This window comes from Macaca nemestrina, unplaced genomic scaffold, assembly GCF_043159975.1.
Source record: "Macaca nemestrina isolate mMacNem1 unplaced genomic scaffold, mMacNem.hap1 Scaffold_49, whole genome shotgun sequence".
Lineage (NCBI taxonomy): Eukaryota > Metazoa > Chordata > Mammalia > Primates > Cercopithecidae > Macaca > Macaca nemestrina.
In genome coordinates, this window is record NW_027257681.1 from 25,517 (window position 1) to 44,140 (window position 18,624).

The 18,624-nt window shown below is 44.9% G+C and overlaps 1 pseudogene; it reads right to left on the reverse strand.

Annotated features, from left to right (window-relative positions):
* LOC139361432 (SH3 domain and tetratricopeptide repeat-containing protein 1-like) overlaps positions 1-18,397 on the reverse strand; it is a 40,187-nt pseudogene extending 21,790 nt beyond the window's left edge.
* Positions 18,398-18,624: the final 227 nt, after the last annotated feature.

Below are 18,624 nucleotides of genomic sequence, written 5' to 3' on the forward strand. Positions count from 1 at the left end.
ACTTCAATCAACATTTTTGTCTAGTGCTCAGCATCATGTCTACGTGATCATCTAGAAAAGCAACTTCTCTTCTAAGGCTCACAGCCTCCTATAAAGTCCCAGGGATTTTACCAGGGAATGCACCTCTCATTCACATCAAGAACACACACAACTACCATTAAATAAATGCTTAATTTGCTTATATAATTTTTTAAACACCCAGATTTGAAATACAATAGAGAAGATAACTTTTGATAGCTCTGCTTTCCAACTGCGAACTGCGGGTGAAGAAAATAACCTGCCATGATTTCTAACCAGTCAACAACCTGTCTTCCCTGGCTGCAGTAGGAACAATCTTTCTGAGCTCAGGAGGAAAAAGAACCCAGCTGGTTAGGGGACAGACAATCATCAGTTCTCAGTGGGCTCCCCGAGTCCCAAATCCCCATGTGATACGTGGAAGTAAAAAGCTATCAATGACCAAGCATCTGAACACTTATCCCGCCTCGCCATCTGATTCTCCTGCCATGCAAATTTAAAATTAATAAGCCTGCTGTTAGAGAACAGAGTTGGTGCTGCATCTGTCTTCCTAAAATTATGGATAATTACCAGCCCACAATGGCTTCTAATCAGATTTGAGTAGTCCCTTAGACAGGAAGCTAAAGTACCTCAGCCCTAAACTGAGAAGAAAACAGAAACTGGAATGCTCTAGGTTTGATTTTTTATCCTTTGTTCTAAAGTTGCTGTTCCCGAATCTCCTTCTAATGTCTTGTTTATAAAATGTATGAGAAACAGGGAAATTTAAAGACATGATAGAAATGGCCACTTTTTCTAGGTACAAACTTTGTGAACATTATTTTCAGCTGCTGGGCTTTTTCTCCACAAACTGTGAGCCTGGAGTACATTTTCTCCCTCGTGGTTACACATTCAGAGTCAGGGAAGGTGGCTTTAGCAGTAAAGAGGGGAGTGCAGTGAGAAGTGCCCGGACACTGAGAAGGGCAGACAGGGACTCTACCTCGGTGGTCTGCAGCACTCCTGGGCCTTGGCCTTTATTTTTCTATCTGTACAGGGGATCTAAAGGCTCGTGATTCTAGGCCACGACAGCTCTTCATACACACATACGCAAACATCACACGCCTGTGTGAAAAGCTGTGACACTTGGCTGATTTTCTGAAGAAGTTATCTTGTATCATTTCTACTCAAGTACTCCACCTCCTTCCAGACAAGTATCTGAGGATGATGGGCTATCCCAGAGCCATGTGTGTAACCTCTCCTGCTTATGATCCCTGTTCACATAGCGTTTTCCAAAAGCATTTGGTGGAAAGTGACAGAAGAAAGAAGAATAAGGTTCTTTCAGCCCATTCATTCATTCATTCATTCATTCAACAGATATTGACTAACTATCTGTGTGCCAGGCACTGGTGATATAACAGGGAACATATATTTTTGTAGGTAGAAACAGACAACCAAAAAGTATGTTAAAGAGAGATCAATACTCTAGAGGAAAATACACCAGGAAACAGGAAAGAAGAATACGCCTAGCCACCCTACACTGGGGTGACGCTAGCGTTACAAAATGGAAACAGCGGCCGGGCGCAGTGGCTCACACCTGTACTCTCAGCTCTTTGGGAGACTGAGGCAGGCAGATCACCTGAGTTCAGGAGTTCAAGATCAGCCTGACCAACACGGAGAAACCCTGTCTCTACTAAAAACATAAAAATTAGCAGGACGTGGTGGCACATGCCTGTAATCCCAGTTACTCAGGAAGCTGAGGCACAAAAATCACTTAAACCTGGGAGGCAGAGGTTGGAGTGAGCCGAGATCACACCACTGCACTCCGGCCTGGGTGACAGAGCAAGGATCTGTCTCAAAAAAAATAATAAGAAAATAAAAATAAAATGTAAACAGAGAATAAGATACAAAAAAAAAAGAACATGAACGATTAATTGTAACAAAAGCCTTTGTAAGCTGATACTTCCCTTCCTGGATCCTTGTCCCTTACAAATGGAAAAAAAGGGCGGGTAGTGGGTAGCATCAAAATGATGTTTTAAGATGGCTTCGGGTTTCAGATGTCTGACAGCCATACTCATGTACTTCAAGGAAAAAGCTCTAGCTCTAGAAGCCATCTGGGCAATGGTTTAATGTCTTTTTTTTTTTTTTTTTCCAGAGAGTTTTAAAATACAGGAAAATGTGTGTGTTTATTTGGCTGCTCTGTGCCCGCACACGTGCAAACTGTGCTAACGGGTTTTTCCATGTTTTGCTGAATTTGCCAGCTTGCCATAAACAGGCTTCCATGTCTTAATTGTCTATAAATAGCACAAACACACAAAAATGCAAATCAAGACAAACTGTCCCTTCCGTTGCTGCTACCATGATGACAGCGAGCGACAATTGGCCAAATCAATATGCGGAGACTGAAGCTGTCGGGCAGAGAGCACAGGGTCCACGGCTTTTCCCATAGCATTTAAAGAAACAAGCGGAAACGGCTCTCCACACAGGACAGACACGTCCTTTGTTCTTTGAATCAATACTGCCAATGCCCCAAATATTTTCTCCATCACACTATCTATATGGAATTCAATTCCTTCCAATACCATGAGTAACACCAGTGATAGACTATGTTTAGCCATAATGACCCATTAGCATTCATTTTCCTCTAAAATGTTGAAATAACAACATTGAGTGTGGGCTCACGAGGTGCCAGGCTCTGAGTTTGATCTCGTTTAGTTCTCATTGAAATCCTGCAAGATCAGTACCATATTCTCTCATTTTTCATAGATGAGGAAACTAAGGCAGAGAAAGGCTAAGTAAGTTGTCCATGGTCACAGGTATTTCGGAACTGTTCTCCAAACTTTCAAAAGTTAGCTACTGCCACTATTACACATGGGTTTTTGTTTGTTTGTTTTTGGATTTTTGGGAAAAGGTCTTGCTCTGACCAGGCTGGAGTGCAGTGGCATGATGATGGTTCACTGCAGCCTCGACTTCCCGGGCTCAAGTGATTCTCGCACCTCAGCCTCTCCAGTAGCTGGGATTACAGGCATGAGCCACCACACCTGGCTAATTTTTTAATTTTTATTTTTTGTAGGGATGGGCTTTCACCATGTTGCCCAGACTGGTTCCAAACTCTGGGCTCAAGAGATCCTCCCAGATCAGCCTCCCAAAGTGCTGGGATTACAGGTGTAAGCCACTGGGCACAGCCCTACACATGTGACTTATACAAAGTCAGAGCAGTGACAGGAAGAGAACAGAGACTTCAGCGAGACTCCTGGCTGTTGTAACACCATATCCCTCCTCCGTACCGTAATGTGTCTACACCCACCAAGCTCCTAGACGTTGAAGGCAGGCCAGCTCAGAGACGAAACAGCAGTCAAGAAAGGGAAGATGCAGACATGCGTCTTGATTTCAGCTCGAGCGTGCCTCTCTGCCCTGCAGCTGCACAGGCAGAAACCAGAGGCCGTGAGTCTCAGGCAGTGTTTGGTTCCTGGCAGGTCATCTTTTGGGAGACCATCCCATACAATTAGTGTTACACTTCTCAAAAAGGAAGTGTGACTTTTATAGAAAAATCGATTCCATTTGGGAGAAAGGCCTAATAAAACCACAAATGCATAGCACATTCATACAACAACAAATTCAATTCATCTGTCACAAACTGAAATCCCAAAGCCCTCTGGGCACACAGCTGCTTTTCTGAGCTGAAATTCAACTCTAGTTGAGAAACAGGTCAACTTTTCTAAAAAGATTTCTTTTTCACACGCCTTCAATAAAAATTCCTTTCCTTCACTTGCCATTTCCCAGATTTAATGGCTCTGTTGGCCTTCCTCTCATTTAGGCCATGAACACTGACTGCATGTCTGCTACGGCCGGGACTCCAAGGGAGGCACCCTAGGGAACACAGATGACCGCCACACAGCGACAACCTCAAGAAAGACACACGGGGAAGGCAAGATGATACAATCGCAGACTTCACACAGAAAAGAACTTGGCATCCATACCCCGTCCCATTTCTAGAAAGCAACGATGCTGAGTCAGGAACATTTACCAAACAGCCTGCAGTGTGGAGGCAGCACGAGGGGGTTCCATGCCGGGAAGAGCACCTTCAGAAGGGAGCATGCAAACAATGTGGAGGCAGGAGACGCCCCCATGGACAAGGGCCAGCCTGGGGGCCTGCAGAAATGCCCATGCATCTGGGAAGAGGGAGAGAGGACAAGATACTTAAATGCTCCAAAACGAATAGAAGCCTCCCAAGAACCTCCCCCGAAATGGGGCAGGGATTTACAAAAGACCAAACCGAGCATGTGCCGTTACCTGAGCATAGCGCCACGGGAGCGAGCTATTCGAGGAAGAAACAGGGTCCCTAGAAGCCTGAGCCTCTACTCCCAGCTCTGCGACTCATTCACCCTATGACCTTGGTGAAGGCTCTTAGCTTCTGTGAGCCACAAGAGAATCACGGGAAAACAGAAGATAGGAAAACTGCTCTGCCTTTTTCACAGAACTGCTGAGGGAATAAAATCAGATAACGGATTTTTAAATTCTCTGTGAATTACAAAGCAAAATGCAAACGTATGAAATCATTCTTACCATTCATAACAGCACCATCAAATTAAGAGCAGAGTTAAGACCACAGCATTTTCCAACCCCCGACTCCCGAGAGAAATAGTGAGTCCAGCCAATATATTTGGGCGACCCCAGTATCTAGGCTTTGAGAGCCTCAAACCGCTCATGAACTCTGACAGTATCACTCCAGCCCAGTGCTCATTAAGTTCTCCAAGACAGCCAACTGACATAAAATACTACAGCTTTTCCAGCTGGGCTTGAAGCCCTCCAAGCTCACAGCACAGCTCAACAATGAAGAAGAGGTTTTCTGCCATTAGACTCAAAACCTGGCTTTTGTAGATTCCCATAGAAAGAACATTCAAGGCCAGGTGTGGCGGCGCATGCCTGTAATCCCAGCAATTTGGGAAGCCGAGGCAGGAGGATCACCTGAGGTCAGAAGTTCAAGAACAGCCTGGTCAATATGGCAAAGCCCCATCTGTACTAAAAATATAAAAATTAGCCGGGCATGCTGGTGAGCACCTGTAATCCCAGCTACTCGGGAGGCTGAGGCAGGAAAATCGCTTGAACTCAAGAGGCCGAGGTAGCAGTGAGCTGAGATCACGCCACTGCACTCCAGCCTGGGCGACAAGAACGAAACTCCATCTCAAAGGAAAAAAAAAAAAAAGAAACAGCATTCTTTTTTGCTGATGTTAAATTTCCTGTGCTTAACACAGAGAAATCACACAACACTGACATCCTGAAAAACATATCATAAAAAGCATTTAGTGACTGAAAACACATTCAATATAACCTGTAACAGTGAGTTCCCCTCCTCTTTCCAGCCTGCTCCACTAACGCTGTCACCCTTAACAATGCTTCTACTACCACAGAGGAAAATTAATAGAACCGCTTACCCCTCTCAGCGGACAGCTAAACCACTGTTTCTCCCTGGGCTCACTAAAGATGACCTTTACCCAAAACCAGGCTGCAACAACCCTGTAGATGTTGACTAACAATTTCAAAATTCCCATATTCTTTGTCCACTCCTAAGGAAGATGAACTGAAGCCAGGTGTCTCCAAGTCAAAACTAACAGAGGCCTTCAACATCAGACGGCCCATTCCCTTCTTTGACAACCGGGGGACCTAAAGCTGAGCTTATGGGAGAAAACAGCCTGTTTAGTAACAAAGCGAAAACCAAACCCTAGTCACCCAACCTCTGGTCCGGAACTCCTGCAACAACCCAGCGCCCATACAGGATGAGTCTCCCTAGCCAGAAACTCCGAAATCCACAACTTCTGAGTGCCGACGTGACGCTCAACGAAATGTTCATTGGAAGAGCTCAGACTCTGGATTTTTGAATTCAGGATGCTCAACCAGCAAGTATAATACAAATATTCAAAAATCCAAAAATGCAAAAAAATCTGAGACACTTCTGGTTCCAAACAGTTTGGATGAGGGATTTTCAACCTGCATTTTTTTTTTTTTCCTCTAATGAAGGAAATTAAAAACGAGGCCTGAGCAAAGTCATTCAATCCATACTAAAGTCATTCAATAGTTTAATTAGTACCCATTTAAAGTTAAGTGCTACCCGCAGATATTTAAAAGGATGAATACATACATGCCTATAATCCCAGAACTTTGGAAGGCCGAGGTGGGAGGATCACCTGATGTCAGGAGTCCAAGACCAGCCCAGCCAGCACGGTGAAACTCCATCTCTACTATAAATGCAAAAATTAGCCAGGCGTGGTGGTGCACACCTGTTATCCCAGCTACTCGGGAGGCTGAGGCACGAGAATCGCTTGAACCTCGGGGGAGCACGTTGCAGTGAGCCGAGATCACACCACTGTACTCCAGCCTGGACCACAGAGCAAGACTCTGTCTCAAAAAAAAAAAAAAAAAAAAAGAAAGAAAAAAGAAAATTTAAATTGTGCTTTCACATGGAGTCCCTGTTCCCAGAACACAAGCCCTGCTCTATGCTCCAAGGGCACACAGGGTGCCCCTTTATCTTAATGCTCACCATATTCCATGGCAGCCATTGGCACGTGTCTGTCCATCGCACTAGACTTCCTGTGCATGAGGCAGGGATCATATATTATTACCTTTCTGTCCCCAATGTCTGGCCTAGAAGACATTCAGTAAATGATTCCTGAACTAAGTCAGTTACTAAGATATGTTAAACTTGCATTAACAAAATTGATTGAATAAGTTTGCCAATGCAGCATTCATACCACACAGCTTAAATCTCAACCTGTGGATTTATCTTGTGTTCTGCTAGATTATCACCTATTAACATTCAGGAAGCACCTAGTATATGCTAGGCATTACTAATTGCTAGGGACCTAGCAGTGACAAAACAACATTCCTTGTTCAAAGAGAAGTTCTAGTATAAAGAGGAATAGAAGGAACAGGCTAGATTGATGAGAGAGCTAAGAAAAGGACAGGCTGCCATGGGAAGCACCTGCTCTTGTCTGGATGGTACACAGTTAACAAAGTCTGAATGCTTCATATAGCATAAGATCATCTCCTCCAAAGAGGTTAATGAAGCTTTGATTCTCCAGTACCAGAAGTCATCATAAAGGTGTGCACAGCCGCATGCTTAGTGTAGGAAGTGAAACCAAACAAACAAACAAAACTCCAACTTCCAGAGGCAATGGTCCAATTATGAAATCCTCTGGCTACGTTCAATTGAAATTCAAGGTATTCAAGAGGCCAATATTTAAGGCATAAATTCACCCAACCACTTAAAACTAAAGTAGTCTTTGGTTCAAGGGGTAAAGGTATAGTACCTTTTACAAATTTATTAGCTCTTAATATTTACATTTAAATATGATGATGATGGTGTAATAATAACTTTACTGAGTAGTTACTATGTGTTAGGCACCAAACTAAGCACTTTACACACACATTTGCACGATCCTGTAAGATGATAATGACCCCTTGTCATCCCATTTCATAGATGAAGGTCAGGTTTATATAAGCTTAAAAACTTGTCCCAAATGGCACAGCTAGTTAGCAAAACCCAGGCAGCCTGACTCCACAGGCCTTGTTTAAAGAAGTAATATTTATAAACTGTCCAGCACAGCGGTGGTACAAACAAGAGTTCAATAAATGTCTAAAGAGTACTTCATACCCAAAATCGTTTCCTGCCAATCAAACTAGACTTACTCTGGTTCTGCATAACCAACTGTCAAATTATTGTTCCATGAAGAAAACGTGGAATGGGTAGAGATCAGAACAGAGTGAATAACTGGTAAATATACTTCATGACAGGTAGTAACAGGATGTGGCATTTAGGCTATTTCCACATTTGTTGCATAACACTTTTTCACAGTTCTAAAGCATAAGAGCCATTCTAAGCTGGTGAAAGCGTAAGGCATGTCTATGATCCAGGACTCCAATTCACTGTGGATCAGTGGATCTCAACCTGTACGGTATACCAGAACCACCTGGGGGTTTTTTAACAGCACTACAGCTGCCCAGGCTCCATTCCTGCAGATTCTATTTCAACTGGTCGGGAGTAAGCACGCATGCTTTTTTCACAGCCCCCCAGATGCAGCTAGGTTTGCAAACCACTGTCCAAGATGCTCTCACACTTCCGCTCCGTTCAACACACACTCACTGAGATTCTAAGCACTACGAATCGGGCTAAGTTAACAAGTCAGGCTCCACTCCCTAATAATATTGGCAAAGAAACCAATAGCAGAGATTTATTCCAGTCCAAACCAAATAAATTGCCGGGTGAAAAAAATGCCCTGGCATAGTTTGTCATACAAAACAACTTCCTGTATCTTCCCGGTCAGTAGCCTAGAGACTGACTCTGAGCCACGAGAATTCAGAATCAGGGGAAAATGCCAGTTTGAGGCATCTGCCACACTCCTAGCACACCCCCAAAAGCGCCCAGCTACATTTCACATCCACTGTCCTAACAGGGGTCGAAATAGGGAAGAGCAGTGCAATACAGAAAACAGAGCCTGCTGGGCAACAAAAGGCTGGGAAGTTCCAGTCCTAGCCCTGCTACCAATCGGTCTGGTCACTTCTCTCTGCTCCTGGTGTGGCCAACAGTTATGCACGAGGGTGAGGCATAAAAACACAGATGTCAGGCAAGCTCCAGCATCCAAAGTACATCGAAATTAAAAAGCATTAAGGTGATATCAAGGAATATATGCCATCAACCAGAAAAGTAACTGAAGTATTCCTTTTCCCATTCTTAGGAAATCAAAAGTGGAAGCAGAAAATTGAACAATCAGCCTACCAAGTTGACTGGGGCAACAGAATACACTCACGGATTCTGTTCACAACAGCGGGGGTGACAGACCAAAAGGAGAACGGCAGAGCGTCCCTTTCTCCTCTGTCCACCCATGCCACCAGCACATGAGTGCGTCCACACGCAGCGCCCAGTCTCCTGTTACACTGACGCCAGCGTCCACTCACCACAAGCCTACTAAGTGCCACATGTGCTAGGATGCTCCCTCATCTCATCACCATAGACGTCCCTGCTGGAGATGAGTATGTGACAGACGAAAATCACAGAGGCCTAGAGAGGTTGAGACCCGCATTCCCACTGCGGTCAGGGTGTGTTTGAGAGGGACCCCACGGCTGGGCCCTCCATGCCGCTCTCCTCAGTAATCACTCCCAGACCAGAGCAGCGACGGTGAATTTTCTTCCTCTCACTATTTGCAGCCCCTTGGCTGACCCACCGTTCCCCAGAAAGCTATCGAGTTCTGGCAGCTCTGAGGCCACAAAGCCATAAACGCACGGGACACACAGCCCATCTGTCTCTAACGGGTCTTTTACTTGTCATGCTGGTCATTTCTAAGAGCAGATGGGTTAAGAAAGACTTGGCAAGTTACCACGAAATGACCCCTCCACTCCTTCCTGGGGGAAGGCTGACTAGTTAGCAGTCAGGCCGCCTTTCTTCCCCAACTCCCTACATTGCTGTCCCTAAGGAGCCACAGACAATCCCACCAAATAGAGGCAGGAGACAGCCGCCTCCTTCCTACAGCTGGAGGGGGGAAGGGTCCTCTCGGGCCTTTCTAACTGAATGAAAACCAAACTGTGAGCTGTACTGACCCGGGCCTCACCCATGTTGCAGGCATGTACAACACAGGTGCCCAGTGCCATCATCAGGCAGAACTACGAATGTGCTTTCCATCATTTTCACACAATGATTCCGGAACCACTATTCACACAGCTCCACTTCTCACACATACGACGTGCTTCACGGATTACACAGCCTGTTCACCATGCCCCTCATCTGCTCCTCCCAGTAGCCTTGTGTGATCCCTTGAGTATGCTTCCTCATACTGAGGTTTGAAACCAAAACTTTCTCAAGAACATCCAGCTAGTGTTAGAACCAGCATATGAGGGCTTCTGATTCTAGAACTGGTATTTGTGCCACTATTCCACATGGGCCCCTCCAGGGATTTCTGCCTGATCTTAAAATGCAGACAGCAAATCCGTCTCTCTACAGTCCTGGGGTTCCCTATAGACAAGAAGTCAAACTTCTAACAGAAAGCTTATTTTTATTTGGAAGGCTACCTGGGATATTTCTTTTAAGTTAGTTTCTTCATGTTTTGGAAAGATTGCTCCAATGACAATATGGGGCATGAAGTGTAGAAAGGATTCCATGATGAGGCAGAGAAACAATTTGGTGGCTCTTAAAACAGTTCAAATCAGGCATGAGGCGCAAGCAGAAAGGACAGAGGGAAAATACATTGGAAAGAAATGCAAAATGAAATCCACTCAGACCCAGGATGGAAAAAAGGGGAGTAAGCATGATGGTGGTTTCTAGTTTGAAAAACTGATGAACAAGGATGTCATTAACTACTGCAGAGTGGTATCTGGGGCCTGGGTGCACCAGTTTGTTTAACCATTCACCTGCTGAGCAGTCTCTGGGCTGTTTCCAGTTTCTAGCCTTCATAAATAATGCTGCTATGAAGAGATACATAAAGGCTTTTGTGTCAACATAAGTCCTCATTTCTCTGGGATAACTGCCTATGAATGTGAGTGCTGCCTCCTATGGCAATTGCACATTGAGTTTTTTAAGAAACTGTCAAGCTGTTTTCCAGAATGGCTGTACCGTCTTCCTTTCCCACCAGCCAAGTGTGAGTGATCCCGTTTCCCTGCGTCCTCACCAGCATTGGTCTTGTTACTACTTTTTATTTTAGGCATCCTGATAGGTGTAGAGTGACGTGGCTTTAGTGTGCATTTTTCTGATGGTTCATGATGTTGAACATCTTTTCATGTGCTTATATGTTATCTGAAATGTCTCTTCAGGTCTTTTATTCATTTTCAAAGTAGACGATTTGGTTTCAGTGCTGAATTTTGATAGTTCTTTATATATTATAGATATGAGGCCTTTATCAGACATGTGGTTTGCAAATAGTTTCTCCCAGTCTCTAGCTCCTCTTTTCATCTTTATTTTGCATTTTACATTTTATCCCACGATCCACTTTGAGTTAATTTTTGTATGACGTATGAGGTTTAGAGCAGAGTTCAAGTTTTTTTCCTATGAAAAATCAGGTAGCCAGTAACTTTTTTTAAGAGACAGGGTCTCACTCTGTCACCCAGGCTGGAATGCAATGACAAGATCAGAGCTCACTGCAGCCTTGACTCCTAGGCTCAAGTTGCCCTCCTGCCTCAGCCTCCCAGAGTAGCTGGGACCACAGGCAGGTGCCACCATGACCAGTTAATTTTTTTAGTTTTTGTAGAGACAGGGTCTTGTACCATGTTACCCAGGCTGCTGTGGAACTCCTAGGCTAAAGTCATCATCCCACTTATATGGGGCCACGCAGTGGCACATGCCTGTAATCACAGCACTTTGGGTAGATGAAGCAGGAGAATCACTTGAACCCAGGAATTCCAGACCAGCCTGAGCAACAGAGGGAGGCCCTGTCTCTGCAAAACATTTTAAACATTAGCTGGGCATGGTGTTGTATACCTGTGGTCCCAGCTACTTGAGAGGCTGAGGTGGGAGGATCTCTCGTGCCTATGAGGCTGAGGCTGCAGTGAGCCATGATCGCACCACTACACTCCAGCCTGGGAGAAAGTGAGACCCTGTCTCAAAAAAAAAAAAAAAAAAATGCTAGCGCATCACTTATATTAAAGACAGGCGTTGTCTTTTTGAAAATGTAATTATGGTTATATAATGGACATGTAAAATGTCCAGTTTGAAAGTCTGAAACATATATAACTCTAAATATTCTTACCTTAAAATTCTGATTCCTACCTAAGATATCGCACACTGTTTGCATAAGTATCACAATGTCTGGACAACAACTAAAAATGTGTACGGGGGAGAAAAATGAGCATTTATGCCTATTAATTAAGGTATATTTCCCCCTTATTACATAAAAAAGTCATCACGGCAAACCCCTGTGACTGTATCTAAAGCAAGCCTACAGTTTTACTTCTCTGTATTATAAAATGCAAGGCTAACATTCAAATACTAAACGTTTCCTGAAGCCAAGGGTAGTTTACTTAAAATAAATGCCTAAGGTCTATATCAAAAATATGAAAAAGCTACCTACACTTCATAGCCATTCCAATCTAAGTTCAGCTTTTTTTAATTGACACATAATTGTGTACTGTACATATGTATGGAGTACACATAGTGATGTTATAATACATGTAATGTATGTGATCAGCGTAATTAGCATATCCACCATCTCAAACATTTATCATTTCTTTGTGTTGGTAACGTTCAATACCCTTCCTCCAATTATCTGGAACTATATATTCTTTCTTTTTTTTGAGACAAAGTCTTGGCCTGTTGCCCAGGCTGGAGTGCAGTGGTGTGATCTCAGCTCACTGCAACATCTGCTTCCTAGGTTCAAGCTATTCTCCTGCCTCGGCCTCCCTGGTAGCTGGGGTTACAGGCACCCACCACTATGCCCGGCTAATTTCTGTATTTTTAGTAGAGATGGGGTTTCTCTACACGTTGGCCAGGCTGGTCTCAAACTTCTGACCTCAGGTGATCCACGCACCTCAGCCTCTCAAAGTGCTAGGATTACAGGCATGAGCCACCGCCCCCAGCCTGAAACTATATATTCCTATTAACTATAGTCATCCTATGTTATAGAACACTAGCACTTATTCCTATCCAGCTATAATTTTGTATCCTTTAACAAATTTCTCCCTATCTCCCTCTTCCCCCACCCTTCTCACCCTCTAGGATCCTCTGTCTACTTTCAACTTCCATGAGATCCACTCTTTTTTGCCTTCCACATAAGAGAACATGTGCTGTGTAACTTTCTGTCCCTGGTTTATTTCATAATATCTTCCAGTTCCATCTACGTTGCTGAGAATAACAGGACTTCATCCTGTGTTATGGCTGAATAGTACTCCATTGTGTATAAACACCACATTTTCTCTATCCATCATCTGCTGTTGGACACCGAGGCTGATTCCGTATCTTGGCTATGGTGAACAGTGCTGTAGGAAACATAGAGGTGTGGATGCCCCTCCGACACTGATTTCCTTTTCTTTGGGTATCTATTCTGTAGTGGGACTGCTGGATCACACTGTAATTTCATTTGCAGTTTTCTGAGGAACCTCCATACTGTTTGCCATAGTGGGTGCCCTAGCTTACTCTTACTCTTTTTCTTTTCTCTCTTTGAGACAAAGTCTCACTGTTGCCCAGGCTAGAATACAGTGATGTAATCTCGGCTTGCTCACTGTAGCATCTGCCTCCCGGGTTCCAGTGGTTCTCATGCCTCAGCCTCCTGAGTAGCTGGGATTACGGGCGCCCGCCACTGCACCTGGCAAATTTTTGTATTTTTTAGTAGAGACGGGGTTTCACCACGTTGGCCAGGCTGGTCTTGAACTCCTGGCTTCAAGTGACCCACCCACCTCAGCCGCCCAACAGTGCTGGGATTACAGGTGTGATCCACCGCTCCCAGCTAATTTTTGTGTTTTTAATAGAGACGGGGTTTCACCATGTTGGCCAGGCTGGTTTCAAACTCCTGACCTCAGGTGATCTGCCCGCCTCGGCCTCCCAAAGTGCTGGGATGTCAGCGTGTGCCCCGCGCCCAGCCAGCTGCTCTAGTGTACACCCCCCTAGAGTGTGTAAGAGCTCCCTTGTCTCCATATCCTCACCAGCACTTGTTATTTTTTGTCTTTTTGATAATACTCATCCTAACAGGTGAGATGATACCTCACTGTGGTTTTGATTTGCATTTCTCTGATTATAAGTGATACTGAGCATTTTTTTCACATTTTTTTTTGGCCATTTGTATGTCTTCTTTAAAGAAATGTCTGTTCTGTTGGGTATGGTGACACAAACCTGTAAGCCCAGCACTCAGAACGCTAAGGTAGGGGGACAGCTTGAGCCTAGACCAGCCTAGGCAGCATAGCGAAACCCTAGCTCAAAAAAAAAAAAAAAAAAAAAAAGAAGAAGAAGAAAAAAGAAATATCTGTGTCTGTTCAGCTTTTTGACCTCCAAAAATTAAGAGCCCATTTTGGAATCTGATGACCTGCCTGATTCAGAGACAACCTGTGTTTGGTTCTACTCTGCTACTTCCTATGTGACTTTGGGAAGTTCCCTTAGCCACTTTGAGCTCAACTTTCTCAACATTAACCAGGAATAAGTACCACCTGCCTCTGCTGGTTAACGCTGAGGACTGAAAGGAGAACCTCCACAATGCCATTTGACAATGCCGCCTGGCGAAAGCCCCTCAATGCGGGGCTGGTAGGATCATTTGAAGCTAAATACAACATTCCTTTCCGCTGTCCCAGGCTCACTCTGCATACGATTAGCAAGGAATAGTGAATAAAGGAAACCAAAATACTGCTCAATTTTTAATAAGAAATTTTTAAGCCAGGCGCGGTGGCTCAAGCCTGTAACGGGCGAATCACGAGGTCAGGAGATCGAGACCATCCTGACTAACACAGTGAAACCCAGTCTCTAACAAAAATAGAAAAAACTAGCAGGGCGAGGTGGCGAGCGCCTGCAGTCCGAGCTACTCGGGAGGCTGAGGCAGAAGAATGGCGTAAACCCGGGAGGCGGAGCTTGCAGTGAGCTGAGATCCGGCCACTGCACTCCAGCCTGGGCGACAGAGCGAGACTCCATCTCAAAAAAAAAAAAAAAAGAAATTTTTAAAAAGTGGGGGTGGTGGAAAAATAGGAAGGAGAGGAGGAGAAGGAAAAGCAGCCGGTCACAAGTTCTAGTCCAGGGCTCATCCCCGGCCTCCTCACTCAGGCAATCATCAGTCCCCACCTCCTGGGGGGGAGGTACTTTCTTGGCTGGCTTCACCCACATGGAAGGCACTGCCACAGATGTTCAGAAACCAGGAGCACCTTGAAATGGGCAATGTGCTTTGGGTAGGAGACCTACAATTTCCCCCAAGGAAATTACGGCACAAAAGTGACCCACATAGGAGGCACCAACGGCTGTAAATACTTGGTGGCAAAAACTGATGTCATACCTTCTGTACAGGAGACACACACCCAAATAAAACTTGCCAAAATAGCAGAGAAAAAAATACAGCAGACATCCAGTGCCATTCTGTTACAGAAATATTTATATCCCAAAGCCAGGGACCTCTCTGGAACACTGTGTTTATTTCCACGTTTCATGGAAGATGTTTGAGTGCACTCACGTGTGTCTCAACAAACTTCCAGTCCCTGCTCTAAACCCTGTGGCTTCTCAGCAAAACCCAAAAACAAGTATCCGTTTTCCTTCCAAATGAGAAATTTCCTAACCTAGCGAAACCAGCATCAAATCCACTTATTATGAGATAGCCGATTACAGGCGAAGCCCTCTAGTCCCAGGATGACTCCCCTCCTGCAGGAGTGGGAAGGATGGCCATAGCACTGGCCTTCCAGACCACATCTCCAGCCAGTTTGAAACCATGGCTGCCCAGGTGAACCATGATAAAAATCAAAACCAAGTATCTCTGAAAAGTGTACATGTCAAGAACCAGACCTCGGACCAGATTCAGCAGAAATGGATGTTGCAAGGTTTGTTCAGAGATCTTCTCTCCATGCCCCCTCTCCTCAGGACCTCCCTCCTTGCACTAGGGGCAAAGGGCCAATGGACAGCTCCCTTACCACTAGCCCAGTGCATTTTCAGGAACAGTTCCCAGACTGTACCAGACCCTGAAATGTATTCACTGAATGCACTATTTCTTCAAATGATCATAAATCACCTGACTGTAACAACAATTGTTTTAAAAGTGTTCTCTCTCTCTTTGGGGGAATCGTGCCATGAGTTTGAGCAAGCAGCTTTGCTTCTCTCTACTGCAATTCTATCATTTACAAAATGTTAACAATTACTGCGTTCACCCATAGCATTGTTGTAAAAAGCTTTAAGATCCACTTCATGTAGTCTGCCTGGAGCACAGACCCTGTCACATGGTAAATCCCCACTGAAGGTGAGTTATCTGTAGCTATTAGTACCTAGCACTCCAACAAACAAAAGGAGTCGATCAGGTCTCATCGTATCACCATGAAAGGATGTCCATGTAGACTGCGGAGTGGGAGTAGGGGGACTCAGTGTTTATCAGGTACTATTTTGTGTTTTACAAAGTGTACATATATATTTGTAGGTGCACTGGAAAAGATCTGGAAGGAAATACACCCAGTGTTAATAGTGACTACCCCAAAGACACATTCATTCAAACACACAACAGAAAAACACTCCCTATCTTTCTGTCTTCCATATCATTTGAACTATTTTCAATAAGCATCTATGGCTTTTGTAAAGTTTTTGAAAGGAATTTATTGCATTTTTTTCTGGAGAAACAAGCAGGAGCATGAAAAAGGAGGAAACAGAAGGTAAAATGGAATGGGACTCAATGGAATTGAGTCCAAGCCAGGCTCAGCAGGCACATGAACCATGCAACTATCACTACAACTCAACACCAGCTCTCTCTGCTCTTGGTCCAGTGGCCCAAGACTTAGAGATAAAATGTTTATTGTGATCACATCAATCACACCACGGAGCTTGGAACCACCCTTCCAAACTCCTCTGGTTCTGTGTACCTGCCCGGGGCTGTTAGCTTTCCTCCTGTGTCTTTGGCTGGCCTGTAATCCCCTAGTGGTGGAAATGCACCCTGACACTTAGCCATCATCCCCACAACACTCAGCCCCGCATAGAGACCAGGGCAGTGATGTCCACTCGGACTGTGATTCTACTTATAAAGTGAAGGACCAGAGGCCAGATGCGACCTATCTTTGGTAACTCACCAGCTGTTGCTTGAACCAGAACAAAGCCAGGTCTCCTGATGCCCAGAAAAGAGCTAGTGTCTGTCCCACTAGAAACGCGGCGAAAATGTTTTGCTTGCTGTGAAAAGATGCACTACTGGAGAAGATGGGTGCAACTTCTCATGGAGCCACTCAGCCCAGATGACCAGGAAACAGGGCTGCCAGATGAGACACTCAGCCCAGATCACCAGGAAACAGGGCTGCCGGATGAGACACTCGGCCCAGGTCACCAGGAAACAGGCTGCCGGATGAGACACTCGGCCCAGGTCACCAGGAAACAGGATTACAGGTGTGAGCCACCACACCCGGCCTGGTTTCTCTTCTTCTAAGTGCACTAATCCTGTCAGACCAGGGCCCACGCTCATGACCTCATCTAACCCTAATCACCTCTCAAAGGTCCTACGCCCTAATACCATCACACTGGCAGTTAGGGCTCCAGTACAAGAATCTGGGGGAGACATAAACAATCAGTTTATAACAATGTCTTTTCAATCCTGTTGAAAAAAACAACCAAATGAGTAGGCGACAAAGTACCTTATATGTAAACAAGTCAGGACTTTTCATATTTCTGCTAACACATTAAGGTCAATTTAAAATGTCTGATAACAAGAGTCAGAAGCAGAGATAAATGAAAGTTAGTTACTCTGCATTTTAGGCCCACATTGAGCTGTCTTCCAATGACATTGTGACACAAAGAACACTGCTTTCTATTCCTGGTTTTGCCACCAAAAAAGCTGGAACATTTCCCTGTATTTCCGTTTATCTCTAAAATCACTGGGCTGACCCAGCAGACCTCCAAAGTCCCTTTCATTCACAAATTCCACAAATAACTTCCTACCAACAGATGCTACACAAATAAACTACACTGACGAAGGGGAAAACTAACACTAGCAAACAATGAGATGCACACAAGACAAGACGTATAGAGAAGCGGATCAACCACAAACTGGTGGACGATGAGCCGGCCGTGGATAAAAACACATTCCCTAACGATGGACAGAGAGGCAATGGCGCCGAGGTAGTATTGTTGACGATTTCCTATTTTCAACTTTCAAGATAAACGGCCCAATTGTTTATATTCATTCTGATTAAATGTGAACGTGAAAATTTCCTCCAGGGGACACAGACACGTAAAGAATTCCCAATGTATCCAATTTGTCATTTGATATCTTTACTGACAAGAAAAATGTGGGACTGAATATACAAACAGACCATGCCTGATCATATGTAGAAAGACAGAACTCAGACCACAACCTGTAGCTGACCACCCAGGAAACCAATCCCCTATCTACAGTCAACAGCCAGGAGGCCAGCCAGGCTAGCACATCAGACAGGAAGCCAGACTGCTCTCTCTCCACAACCCAGAAACTAAACCACAACTCTGTCCCACGTGGCCAGGGCTTGACTCAAAACTGACAGCCACCCTAATTTTGGCCCCTGTTTCCAGTTAGGATACTTCAAAGAAAGCCAAATGTGCCCCTACCCAATCACATAGGACACCCCACTTCTGTACAGCCGCCTCCAGCCCCCACAACAGCCTCCACTGGGGGCCGTTCTTTCCATCCTGAAGCTTCCTCACTCCTCATCCGCCACTCACTTGCGTGTCAGTCTCTGCCACACGCAAGTGATAATGCCGACTCCCTTGCCACAGCAGCTCTGAGAAAGTCGCCTCTGCCTGTCTCATGTGGGCGGCTTTCCTTTATTTCCCCCAAAGAATAAGTCTTAAATGAGGGGCTTCTTTCTATATGGCCAAGCTATACAATTCAGAAGCCCAGCATGGCCGATTCCAAGCCTGGAAAGACCATACACCCCTCAGGTCCTCTTTCCACAAAACACAGATTCCTTCAGTTCTTCAGTCACTCCCACCAACCAGGGAAGGAACCACGTGTTATGGAAAGATCAAGGGCCTTG